At 38.4% G+C, this 14,848-nt stretch overlaps 1 pseudogene; it reads right to left on the bottom strand.

Annotated features, from left to right (window-relative positions):
• Positions 1 to 3,539: 3,539 nt before the first annotated feature.
• On the bottom strand, positions 3,540 to 14,249 carry LOC129405952 (testis development-related protein-like; annotated as a pseudogene).
• Between the last annotated feature and the right edge of the window lie 599 nt (positions 14,250 to 14,848).

Genomic DNA, 14,848 nt, shown 5'->3' with positions numbered 1-14,848 from the left:
CTAGGTAGCTTGCCGGGCTCTCAGAGAGGGGCGGAGGAATCGAACTCAGGTCACCCTCACGAAAGGCAAATGCCCAACCGCTGTGTTATCGCTCCAGCCCCACCAAGCTTCATATTTTTACTATTATTTATTTTATTTCCCAAGCATCAGAAAGCTATAAAAACCTGCTGCACAATCACCATCATGGAAACTGTGGTTACTGTGCTTGCAGTTTAGGTCATCCACTTATGTGTTTAGCTTGGCTTGGATAATAAATCAGCTTTCATGTGCCTCAGCCTTGTAGTGCAATTCTTTCTGCAGAAAAGGGAAAGAGACTTTTCTCCTTGGGATTCCCAGAGACTCCTAACACCTGCTTAAAGTAACCAGGGCCTACTTCCTATTCCATCTGTTGTTTGCTCTTCTTCCTTTTGTAGCATGTGACTTTAAGAATGTTTTGATTCTATCATCCTCATTTTTTCAGTCCTTCTAGATGTACACACACACAAAATGTACATCACAATTTCTCTGTTTCTTTATCTCTTCATATCTATCATTCATCTATTCTCTGTATCTCTTTGCTTTTCCAGTATTTTCTTCCTTCACTAGCTTCCTAATTTCTTTTTTCTTTTCATATATTTCTCTTCTTTTACCTTTATTATCACATTTAATTCTCTACTTCAAAATTATATTTCTGAAATAGTAAAGCAATAAATTACAAGCAAAATTATTGACGCAAAATAAAAATTTTCATTATCTGTATAGTTCTCAGACATCTATATTTTCTCCTCAGGAGAGTAACATACATTTATTAGTGTCATATTTTTAAACTTTCAAAATATTCTTTATAATACAATGGACACGCACATATAGAATACTTTAGTTCTATGATACTAAACATATAAACATTATATTATATATACAGTATATTATGTGAGATTTATATTACTTCTCATGCAATTCATGTTGTTTTGAAGATTTTTCACTTAAAATTGTTTTTATAGCACTTTTATATGTTTTATAAGCACTTGTTCATAGTTCATAAAATGTTTAACACTCCACTGCAATCCACTGCACCTACCATATCCTTTTTTCCCAATCCATACATCTATCTCCTTCGGTAAACTTCAGTTATATGATTAGAATTAAAATGTCTTATTTTAAGTTTGTCTGTCGAGTTCCTTTATTTATCTATATTCTCTTGTATAGTTGTTTTATATACCACATATGAGTGAGATAAGCCACTTTTTCTTTCTTCTTCTGGTTACTTAATTTAACGTATCTTCCAATTCCATCCATGTTGCAGTGAATTGCATGATTTCATCATTTCTTAACAGCTGTATAGTATTCCAACTAGAAATATCTGATATCTGGAGAGACTTACCTGGATGAGCTCCTTTAACTCTGTCTCATATAATTCCTTGATTTAGAAGAAAGATGATTCCCCTATTATTAAGAAATCCTCCATGTAGGTGTTATATATAGGAGTAATGGTGCTTCCTTCAAAATAAAAAGGTACGTGACATTAAGTCTCTTCTGGAAAGTGTGAGAGCTGGAAGCCTCTATAACATGGTTTGTGTTTCTTACAAACTTATTTTGTGCATCTGGAAGAGCCCCAGATTGCTATGTGGATGCAGTGAATGCAGCTGACCAGGCTATGTGTATGTATTGAGCTAGGTATACAGAATTTTCCTGTGGACTGACTTTAATATCCTTTTTTCCTCTTAACTTGAATTCAATTGTTTTGGATGTGTTGTCTTTAATGTTTTCAAATTGACTTGTCTTTTCCAGTATCAGTACCTGTGTCAAACTTATAATTGACTTACTTTATGTCTCCTTTAAGTATAAACTGTCCCAGCAGCAATACAACAGCCACATGCACTCAAAACAATTCTCCAGTGGGCATTTAAAGATGATCATGAAGTTAATGGAACGGAAGTATCCCTCTACACGAGACCCTAGAGATGTCATGATTAAGGATCTTCTTCCTCATCAAGATCGCACACTGAGGTCCAACCATGTATCTATCAGTTTGAGATGTTGTCTTAACATTACTGTTGGTCAAATCAGTTGAGATCATCTTTATGCCTGCAAGGATGAAATGAGACTAACTGTTAAGCAAATACTAAGTGCCACCTCTCAAGGACAACCTGACCCAGAGTCCTAAACAGGCATGTTTTTAAGCTTGGTTGTAGTTTGGTTGCCAGCTTTCAGTGTTGTTGGCTCTGTGGTTTAGATATACAGTCATATCACACTTCCGTCCCACGAGTTCCTGAGCCCATTGACCCTTGTTCCTGTTACTTACAATCTATCTCTTTTTTCTTCCACCTTTACTATATTTTCTTCCCTGTCCTTCTCTTCCTATGCCTTAGGGTCAAGTGTGATCTAGGTATCCCCTTTTAGTAATCTGCATTCCCACTGTCAAGAAGGGTAGAAGGGAATATGAAGACATTGGTGGAGGGAAATTGACATTGGTGACAGGATAAATGTGGGAATATTGTATGCTTGAATTCAACTTTGGATAACTTTGTAAATGTTCATCCTGCTTAATAAGAATTTTCTTTATATCAGAGCTTTACCAACTCTGATTCCAGGAGAGTTTTCATTTTTCACTAGGAATCTTTGACTTTTATTATTCATTCATCTAAATTTGGATGTGTTGTCTTTAATGTTTTCAAATTCAAATTTCACTGGACATCTGAGTTGATTAAAATTCCTTCCTATTGTACTCAATGCTGCAATGAATAAACTGTGTGGTGAATGTCTTTGAATGAATGTACTGTGTCTTGAGACTTCAAGATATAGAATCCCTGAAGTGCATGGAAGCTCTTTTATTTTGTTGTTGTTTAGGGCCACACCCAGTGGTGCTCAGTCTTATTCCTGACTCAACATTCAAGGATCACTCCTGGTGGGATTGCAGAACTATATAAGGTGCTGGAGATTGAACCCGGGCTGGCGGGTATGAGGTAAGAGCCCTTCCTGCTCTTCTATTCTGGCTCCACCTTCTTAGTTTTATGAGAAAATTCCATACTGGTTTCGATAGGACTAAATCAAACCACATTTCCACCAGCAGTGAACAAAAATTCCTTTCTTGCCACATCACCACTAATTTCGATTGTTTCTTTTCTTTTTGATTAATGTCATTTTCTGTGATGTGAGATGATATCTCATTGTTGGCTTGATTTAGATTTTCCTGATATTACGTGATGATGAACACTTTTTTTTCATATGCCAAGTGGCTGACAGTTTAGAAAATCATCTCAGGAAATAGAAGAATATTCTATACTTATGGATTGGTAGAAGCAACATTGTCTAAATGACCGTCCTACCTAAATTATTACATACATTCACACCAATGAACATCAAAATTTCAAGGACACTGTCAAGGACATGGAAATCACTAATAAAATCATATGGAATCAAAATGCTCTGAATATCAAAAGCCTTTCCTAATCCACCAAGATACAAGGGAAGGAGGCACAGGGAGCAGAAAATACACTCCACGCTGCGGTGGGCTGTAAGCGGAGGAAAAGGTGCACAGCCGGCAGGTCACATTTCCCAACTCACTCCAGCCCCTCCCAGCTATCCGTCAGGTGGTCTTTGCTTGGCCTGCGAATGTCAAGTAGCCTCCCTGCTGACCGCAGGCCCCAGCGAGAGCTGTTTTCAGGGCCGGCCAAGCTGGTGTACTTGATGGAGAACTTACCATCTTCCTCCCAGCCCAGGTGTGGGGGACAGTCACTCACAGTGCCATCCACAACCAGGGCCACATATTCATTTGGCTTCTTAGATTATGAGCTTGAATTTAACACCAAATTGTCCCAGAATCCAGAGTTTTTTTTTTTCCCTCTGTCTTCAATTCTTCTTTTAGTCTTAAGTTAATTTCTTTAGACTTGGGGGATTTACGTCTTTCCAGCACATGCTATTCATCATCTTTTTTTTTCTTTTTGGATCACACCCATCGATGCTCAGGGGTCATTCCTGGCTCTGCACTCAGGAATTAACCCTGGCCGTGCTCAGGAGACCATATGGGATGCTGGGAATCAAACCCTGGTCGGCCGCGTGCAAGGCAAACGTCCTACCCACTGTGCTATCACTCCAGCCCCTATTCATCATCTTTATTAAACATGAGAGCTCATTTCTTTCCAGCCTCGGAAACTTGCTCCTTGAACCTGTGCGGTGGTGCCGGCGGCGGCAGTGGGAGGTGAACCCCCCTCGTGTGCCATCCTCCTCCTCCGGCGCCTGGTCTAGGAGCACCTACCTGGCTCCCGTGCAGCTACCACATGTTGAGCGGCGGTGCGCAGTCCGGCCCCCAGTAAAATGTATTGAGGGAACTGAAACCCAAAGAGAAACCTGTAGATCTACAGACAAATGATTTATAACAAAAAAAAATTATATACTCAGGTATATAAATTGAACAAAAATAGCCTCTACAATTAATAATATTGGAAAAATTAGATAGTCACATGCAACAAACCCTAAACCAATCCACATATCACACGTTACACAAAAATCAATTCGCAGTAGTTCAAAGACCTCATGATTACCGTAGAGGGAGGCTGGGGTAGGGGTGGAGGATTGTGGGAGGGAAACTGGGGACACTGGTGGAGGTAAATGTACACTGATGAAGGGTTGGGTATTGGAACATTGTATGACTGAAACAGTCATGAACAACTTTGAAACTGTGATCTCACCGTGAGCCAATTAAAAAAAAAAGACTTCAAGGTTAGACCAGAATCCATATAATAAGTCAAGAAAAATATAGGCAGAGCATCCCAAAATTTGAGTCTCAAATATGTTTTCACTGGCAAAGACATTGTCATCCCGTTGCTCATTGATTTGTTCGAGCAGGCACCAGTAACGTCTCTCATTGAGAGACTTATTGTTACTGTTTTTGGCATATCCAATATGCACAGGTACCTTGCCGGGTTCTCCAAGAGGGGCGGAGGAATCGAACTCGGGTCAGCCGCATGAAAGGCAAATGCCCAACCGCTGTGCTATCGCTCCAGCCCAGTGCTAATAAAGACAAAAGAAGTGAAAATTAACAAATGTGACTACATCAAATTTAAAAGTTTCTGCATGGTTAAAGATGCAAGAGCTAAGATTAAAAGTCACCCCATCAAATGGCAGAAAATATTTGCACCAAACACATCAGATGAAGGCTTAATATTCAATGTATATAAAACACATAAAGTTCAGCAATAAAAAAATAAAAAATTAAAAACAAAACAAAAACACCCAAAGCCTTATCCAAAACTAGGGAAAGGAAGTGAATGAGCACTTCTCTTTATTTCCTTATGTACCACTTATTGTGATATCATCCAGCATTTGTCTTTTCTCTCAGTTACTTGGCTTAACATGTCACAGTTTTCTTCCATTCAAAATGTAGTAAATGACAGGATTTCATCTCTTATTATAGTAGAATAGCATTACACTGTATATACAAACCATGGTCTCTTAACTTCTCTCTGCTATTAGGCATTTGGTTTTTACCAGATCTTGGTTATTTTAAATAGCACTACTGGGACTAGAAGAATACCTGTAAGAATGCCCGTAAATGCCATAAGACTTCCTATTTGTAGGTTCTATGCCAAGGAGCATAATCACAGGTTCCTATGGAAAGTTCTGTTTTCAGTTATTTGACAATTCTCTTTACTGTTTTCTACAGAGGCTGAACACTTCACAGCTCACCAACAAAGAAAGATTGTAACTACATCTACACCTGCCCTGGTTGTTTCTGTTTGTTTTTTAATTTTTTAAATAGGCTATTTCACATTTCTATTTGTTTTGATTTGCATTTCTCTGAAAATAAATGATGATGAACAGTTTTTCATATGCTTTAGGACATTTTTGAGATTTCAATTGCCATTTTAATTTATTTAAATTTTATTGAATCACAGTGATATACACATTTATAAAGTTGTTCATGATTGGACTTCAGTCTTATAATGTTCCAACACCCATCCCTTCACCAGTGTACTTTTCCCACCACCAATGGTCCAGTTTCTTTCCCACACCTTCCCCCAACCTTACATCCCACCGCCTGCCACTATGGCAGGAACTTTTCTTCTCCCTCTCTCTGTCTCTCTCTCTGGCTCTCTCTCTCTGGAACTTATTATGGTTTGCAATACAGATAATGAAAGATTATCTGCTATATCCCTTTATCTGTGCCCTTCACCCCCACCCCTCCGACACACACTCTTGTGGCAAGCTTCCAAACATTGACCTGTTCTCCTGGCCCCTGTTTACCCTCACTTCGAATATTAGTCTCATAATATAATATGGTATAATTATATATTATGTGTTTCTTGTAGGCAACAGAATGTTGGATTTATTTTTTAATCCATTTTCCATTCTATGTCTCTTAATTGGTACATTTATTACATTTACATTGAGAAAGATTACTGTCATGGGGTTTTGTGCTATCTTTCTGTAGAAATTTGTCGTGTTTGTGGGGGTTGTCTTGTATTACAGTAGTCCCTTCAGTCCTTCTTTGAAGGTTGGTTTTGATTCTATGAAGTTCCTGAGCTATTGTTTTTATCTATGAAGTTGTGTATGATTCCTTAAAAATCTTAATGAAAGTCTAGCCAGGTGAAGTATTCTTGGAGAAGCATTCATTATATTACATTTTTAAATATATATATATATATATATATATATATATATATATATATATATATCCACCATAGACCTCGGGTCTGGAGAGTTTCATAGGATAGGTCTGCTATAAATCTAAGGGACAATCCTTTGTATGTAATTTCTTTCTTTGATCTTGCTGCTTTCAGTATTGTATCTCAATCTATGATATTCAACATTCTGATTAGGTTATGTCTTGGGGTCATTTTATTGGGGTTTCTTTTAGCTGGTACCCTTCAAGCTTCTTGGATCTGGATGTCTGCATTTTCCAGTTCTGGGAACTTTTCAGAGACTATTTCTTTTACTGTTCCTACCTCATTGGGCTGGAGCAATAGCACAGTGGGTAGAGTGTTTACCTTGCACGGGGAGGACCTGGGATCGATTCCTCCATTCTTCTCGGAGATCTCAGAAAGCTACTGAGAGTATCCTGCCCTCATGGCAAAGCCTGGCAAGCTACCCCTGGTGTATTTGATATGCCAAAAACAAACAGTAACAACAAGTCTCACAATGGAGACATTACTGGTGCCCGCTCCAGCAAATCGATGAACAATGGGATGACAGTGCTACAGTGTTACAATGCTACCTCATTGGGCTTCATTGCCTCTATGTCCCTCTGGAATTCCAATGATTCCTATGTTTTTCCTCTTGAATTCATCCCATATGTCTCTTATATGACCTTCAGCTATTTTGATGTCTTTTTCCATCTTCTTCTGTTGTCACCTGCATGCTTTCTGGAGCACATCCTTAAGATCAGTGATTCTGTCTTTGGCTGTCGTCATTCTACTGTTGAGGGTACCCACTGAGCTTTTCATTTTTATCTACTGAGATTTATACTGATTACATTTCTGTATTTCAGAAATTTACTTCTGTATTTTATTGGATGTCCATTCCACTGTTTCTTTGAGCTCATTGAATATATTAACCATTTCAGTTATGAATTCTTTTTTTTTAAGTTCTGTTGTACAAACGTTCGGTTAGGTGGTCTAAGGCACTGAGATAAGGAATGAGAGAGAAATTAATGTTCACGGAGGATCACAAGACTCCCTCAAATCTTTGTGACCAAGAGCCTCCTTTTATTTGCTGGCTAGTTATATCACATCCAATGAAATTAAACAGTGTAGGAAGAATCACCAATGAAATTCAACATCATAGAAAGAATATGTAAATTAACATACTCAGTTAGAAAACATAGTTACAGAAATGAAAGCATGGGTCATGACCTCCTCACACCTGGGGTCTGTGATAAATAGGAGAGAATGTTTACATCTAAAGTTTAGCTAGGTCTGAGATATGTGAGAAGGGGAAGCTGCTGCTTTGTGCTGCAGGAATTTGCTGGCCACACACACAGAATCAGTTTCCATATCAGTCAGACTCTCAAGCTTAGGCTCGCCCAACTTAGTGCAATGTGGGGTCCTGTTTCTGTTTCCTGCTATCAGGACAGTGTCCAAGGACTCATCTTCATGATTTGGTTGGGCACCAACAAAGTTAATATATTTTTCTGTTTTTTATTGAATCACCATGGGAACAGTTATAAAGCTTTCTAGTTTTAGTCTTGGTCAAGATTAAACACCCATCCCTTCACCAGTGCACATTTTCCACCACCAAGAAGCCCAATATACCCCCCATCCCACCCCTCCCCCTGAGTCTGTCGCAGGAATTTCCACTTTACTCTTTCTCTCTACTTAAATCACATTCAATATTTTGACAAAAGACCCACCATTATTATTTTTTAAATTTTATTAATGTCAGCTGACAGCTCATTTTTATTTTATTTTATTTTATTTTATTTTTTTAAAGAAATACTTTATTGAATCACCGTGAAAAAAAAAAGAAAAAAATTACAAAGCTTTCAGGTTTAAGTCACAGTCAAATACTGATTAAACCCCCATTCCTTCACCAGTGCACATGTTGCACCACCAAGAACCTCAATACACCCCCCTCCCACTCCACCCCTCATCTAAGTAGCCAATGATATTCCCTTTATTCTCTATATACTTTGAGTACATTCCATATTTCCATACAGAACTCACTATTATTGATTGGAAATTTTCCCCAACAATCAGGCCTGCTGAATAGGCATCATCGAATAATTTCTCTTCATTGCTGAGAGTGAAGACTTTGCGGCCGCGTGGTTTTGGGTTTCTAATATTTTAGCTCAGTTCACAGTCAAAATGGATGGCTGCAAGAATCCGCTCTGGTGCCAAAATGGGTTAGGAGACCTCAGGATCACAGTCTTTAGGTGCGGAGGGTCTGTTTCTCGTGCCGCGGCTCCGGATCATCTCTGGGCGGAAGGACCCACCATTATTATTTGGAGTTTTCCTCAACAATCAGACCTGCTGAAAAGGCATCATTAGATAATTTGTTTTCTATTGCTGGTTATGAAGAGCATATGATGTTGTGCCGTGAGATTTTGGATTTCTGATATTTTAGTAATAAGTTTGGAGGGATTTTGCCAAAAGCCTCTGGGTTTCGAGATTGATCTGTGTGCCTCTGGAATCATGGCTGCTCAGGTGCCAGGAGCCATTTGTGGGCCAGGGCCTCATCAGGGTGGGGAGAGGGGTTGTTTCCACCCCCATCTCATGAGGTCCCAAGTGTCACGTTGCTGCTGTCTCATATCTGGCTGTCCAATAGGCTCTGAAAAGGTGGTGGCCACTGCGCCACTGGGGAGAAAAGGTGGAAGGGACTAACACCTTTCTCCACCCGGGGTGGCACGGCGCTGTAGTTTAATGCTCAGTCCAGACGCATACCTGCGAAAGGCCGCTGGGTTCCGAGATTGGTTTGTGTGTCTCTGGGATCACGGCCGTTCAGGAGCAAGGAGCCATTTGTGGGTGGCAACTCGGGACCTTGTTGGGGCAGGGAGAGGGGCTGGCTCCACCCCCATCCAGTGAGGCCCCGTGTGTTACCGCTCTCTCTCTAGTTTTGGGCAGGCGCAGACGCTAATCATTTATTTTCCATTGCTCACTTTGCATATCAGGAAAGGTCACTGGATTCTGAGGTTGGAACCCAGCTTTAGAGGAAGGAATAGTCCGATAGCCACATAAAAGAGCCATGCTTGCAGAAGCTCATGGTCACCAGGATTCCATCTGGAGAAGGCGGGGAGACTGCACCTTCTGCATTTGGGGTGTCCCGGAGATATCGGCTCGGTATGGGGCCCGGCGAATTCTCCGCTTGGTTTCTTCACTGCCGAGTGCAGCAAGATGGCACTGGGGCTCATCTCTGAATTCTTTATCAGAGAGATTTTGTGTGTGGGTATTCCATGTTGGGGCTTCAAGACTCCTATCTTCCTCCCCTTCTCATTGTGGAGTTCTGCACTGTCTTCCCATAGTGCCTGTGGCAGTCTGAGTTTGGTGATTTCTTCTTTTTCTTTTTTTAATTATTTTTTTATTAATGAATCACCATGAGGGAACAGATACAGATTTACATATTTTCGTGCTGTGTTTCAGTCATACACTGCTTGAATACCCATCTCTCCATCAGTGCCAGTTCTTTTCCACTGATGACCACAGCATCCCTCCCGACCCCCCATCCCGAGCGGTCCTCCCATAACACTTTACTTGGTGTTCCCTTCTCTATCTGAACTGCCTTTCCCCCCAGCATGTGAGGTTGGCTTCCAAGCCATGGGGCAAACCTGGTACTTATTTCTACTATTCTTGGGTGTTAGTCTCCCATTCTGTTGTTTTATATTCTGCAGATGAGTGCAATTCTTCTATGTCTGTCTCTCTTTCTGACTCATTTCACTTATGGTGATTTCTTCTTATCCCATCAATATAGTCCCTTAATTTTTGATGTTCCTTTGTACCTATGCAGAACTACTTTGGAAATGGATGTTATGGGTTATACTGGGGGAGTAACTGGTAACCAGTTAGGCCACCGGCTGGAAAAGCCATGCCCTTTGCCTTTCTAACCAGTGATGGGGTTTAGTAGAGTTCCATACATTTTAATCCTGCTCATTTGCCTCCTAAGAACTTGCCTGGTGTGCATGCACAGCTCTCAGTTGCCATTTTTAGTGCATGCTTTCACAATATTTTCATCAACTTTTCATGCACAATAGGAAATTTTATAAGCAAACAAATCAACATCGACGCATATTTAAGCTTTGAGGTATTCTTTACAATAGATCATAGTTCATTCACATGTTTCAAGTAAATCCTCTGACATATTTTCTTTTATCTTTTCTCCTTTTGCCTGATTCTTCCTCTCTAACCCTTTACATGGGATAGAAGTAGGATTTACATAGACAAAAGACATGTCTATGTCTTTTGAGGACCAAATAATTTTCAAGTTTACCTTATATTCCAAGAATTACACATTTACTTCATCAATCATTTCAAACAAAATATGTCTATGGTGCACATGATCTAAGTAACTTTAAATAATTAACTTTAAATAATATAAATGCATAATTATTAATTATTAGTAGCAGATGTACAAAAAAAGAAACATATGCAAAGATCATATGTTTACTCTCCATTTTAGATAATGAGCCCACTCATCTAACTCAAGCCCTAACATGTAACCATTTCATCACCACTGAAAGGTATTTCCCTATCATTCTCTCCCCCAGAAGAAACTGTCTTTCTTAATTATATCATTAAAAATTGATTTTGGAGGCCATCTGATTTCTTACATTTAGGATCATAGAATAAACATTTATCTTACAACTTTCAATCAAAATAATATATTTTGGGGAGATTTAGCAACAAGTTTGTCCCATGTATAGATCTGAGTCCCATTTACTGGTATGAATATGCCATGGCTTATTTTAATATTGAGAGACACAGGAGGAACTCTTTAGTTTTGGCTCTAGTGTATAAGCTGTCACATGCACTTATTCAACATTTTCCTGAGCATTTGCTTTCATTTTTTTCAAGTAAATAGTCTTAAATTAAATGTTGTATCATAGGAATTAATATGTGTACTTATTGCTATGAGAAAATGGCACTGTTTTAGTAGTAAACAATGATATAGGTAAGTGTTGATTTGTAACTGTGTACTCTAGAAAATGATATAATGTCACAAATGTCCCCAACACAATGTTTCTTCAAAAATGAGTGCAAAGTTCTGTCTTGTTGTTGGGCCTTTTAATATTCATTTATTTTTAATTATAATCAAATTTTTATAAAAGATTTTTCTAAGACATACAAACATTTAGATATTTGAATATACTAATGTATTCTATAATATTTCAATCAGTCTACTAAATAAAATCTTATTTAATCTATATAATTTTATTTTAAAATGTCAAAACAAAGACTAAAATGACTGTCTTTACTTTCAACAATCAGATGGCCGGACACATAATGCGATTTAGAGATGACCACTGGACTAGAGCTGTTACCGACTGGATTCCATGGGACGTCAAAAGATCGCATGGCTGCCCACCTTCGAGATGGTCAGACTTCTTCGTCAAAACCCTGAACGAATGGTTTGAGGCTTTTTGTGTTCCTGGAGCGAGCAGATACCATTGGGTGACACTGACACACAACAGGGACAAATGGAGACATTAGTGGCGCTCACTTGAGCAAACTGAAGATCAACGGGATGACAAGTGGCAAGAGACACAAATGTTTTAATTATTTGTTTATATAATTTTATTTGCTGAAAATAAAATATTTTGTAGATGTATTTTAAGTATCTGTCAATTTGGCTTTATTCCTTTAAATTATGATACATTTTATATTACATGGGCTAGAGCAATAACACAGCGTGTAGGGCATCTGCCTTGCACGCAGCCAACCCTGGTTCGATTCCTTCGTCCCTCTCGGAGAGCCCAGCAAGATACCAAGAGTATCCCTCCTGTATGGCAGAGCCTGGCAAGCATATTTGAAATGCCAAAACAGTAACTACAAACCTCACAATGGAGATGTTACTGGTGCCCGCTTGAGCAAATCGACGAACAACGGGACTACAGTGCTACAGTGCTGCAACATACATATCTACAAAACTTGCACATAATCTCAGTGTTTCACAGTCACTTTCTGCTCCCACATTAATTTGAAAGGATACATGCACATTTGTGTTCATCACTGCACCTAGTACAACAGCCAAGATATGGAAACAGCTTAAATGCTCAACTACAGATGAATGGACTAAGAAATTATGGTATATATGCACAATACAATACTATGCAGCTCTAAGAAAGAATAAAACCATGCAACTTGTAGCAACAGAGGTGTCTTTAGAGGATATCATGCTGAGTGAAGTCAGTCAGGGAGAAAGGAGTAGTTACAGAACGAGCTCTCTCACATGTGGGACTTACAAAGCAAGATATACAGCAAGTTAGCAACAAAGGTCCAAAGGTAACATAAAGGGGGAACTGATCCACACAACTGAGTTGAGGAAGGGGTTGGGAGAGAGGGAGTTTCGGGTTCTTAGGAGAGGGAGGGGATACGCTGGTGATGTATGGTGTTGAAATTATATGCGTGAGAAATCATTATTAGTAGCATTGTAAACCACAGAAAATCAATTTTAGTAAAACTTTAATAAATGACTAATATAAATTTGCTGCCCCAAATATTATCCGAATGCTATTGGTATTACAAACAGGTAATTTTGAAAAATCAAGATAACTGGTTAGATATAAAACATTTGCCAAAAAAGTATTGATCATTGTTACCTTAAATATTTTCACCTATTTTTTTCCTCTTTATTCCCATCTTATTCCCATTACATATTACTTTTAGTGGTTACTACAAATTTCTTGAATATTCCATCTCATATTAAAAGTTATTTGGTCTTTGTTTTTGAGTCAGAACTTTTTATAAATTTGTCTTAAGATTTGGTGATACCTCAAAAACAATGAATACAAAGGCAATTTTTATTGTTTTTACAATATTTTATCTTACATTTCCTCTGGTACATGTTCCATATTTGTACATGTGTGTACAAAATATAGACTTATATTTTCTTTTACTGCATATTCTATTCTATTTTATTAAGAATTTTAGACTAATAATTAAAATTTAAATTCCAAATATGATCAATCTAAATTTTCTTCTCTATCCTAAAACTTTATCATCTCATATGAATAGGAATTGATCTACTTATAGTGTGATAAATAGAAATATATTATTCAAAATGCAGCCATTACAAAACAGTTTATAAAGGAACTTGAAATGATTTGATCATTCTGAGAATGTCAGACTTTCATCACTGATTTGATCTACTATAGACAATTCTAAATTTATTTATTTAGTTATTAGCCAATCATAAAATTAAATAATTCAAATTATGATAATGGAAAATCTATAGGGCAGACCATGGAGGGGTCTATATGCTTGATGAGGAGGATCTTAGTGATAAAGTCTTCCAGGCATAACTCACACTGCTGCCCAAGCACATCTTTGGAAATGAAAGAATTAAACTATAGCTATAACTTGCAAACAATCACTTGTGGGTGGGGATGCTGAAAGACAAAAGTAAAATCAGATTGAATATTGAAAAAACAACTCCACAGCGTTATGACTCAAATATTCTACACTCTCATTTGCCATCATGTCCCTGTACAGGAAACCACTGGAGCTGTCCAGAAAGCTGATAAGCCTCCCTACGGCAGTAAGTTCCTTTTCTTCTGTAATCTCCTCTACAAGGGACTGTTCATCCCAAGAAGCTCTTTCCTTCGCCAGAGGTCTGCTTTTCATCTTTGAGGAAGAATGGAGGAACGGTATGTTATACAATACTTATTTCTGTTTCACAGCTGTGTGTTTTGCTCTTTAAATGCTTGATGAGGAGGATGTTATACATTATACCTTATACTGTCTACCTTTCCTTGGGATCCACATGGGTGCAGCAGGAGAAAAGAGGGAGTCTCCCTTTTAGATGGGGATGGGGAGGTTCAACTTTGGGAGCTGAAACATAGTAAAGCAACATTTTAAAATTGTTAACGTTTCCTCTTGTCATTCTCCACTTTATCCATACTTGAAATGATGGTCACTAGGATAAATAGGTTGCTTTTCTAACTGATAGATGATGGTAGACTACATGCAAATATCCCTTATCTAAAGTTCTGTGAGTAATAGAGCCCATTTTTTAAACCTATTTATTTTGAAGTTCTTTTCTTCCTTTCTATATTTCTTACCACAGAGGAAGACAGGGTGGTGAACATTGGGACAGTGTTGGAGGGCAGTGGACATTCTGGTGAAGGGTGTGGTTCTAGAAAGTTTTTACATATGAAAACATTGCCATAACAGTTTTTTAAACCATGGTGCCTAAAGTAAAGTTTTCAAAAAAAGAAGAAAGG

Source organism: Sorex araneus, chromosome 6 (genome assembly GCF_027595985.1).
Source record: "Sorex araneus isolate mSorAra2 chromosome 6, mSorAra2.pri, whole genome shotgun sequence".
Lineage (NCBI taxonomy): Eukaryota > Metazoa > Chordata > Mammalia > Eulipotyphla > Soricidae > Sorex > Sorex araneus.
The sequence above is the reverse complement of the archived record's forward strand: the minus strand, read 5'-3'. Positions and strand labels throughout refer to the sequence as shown.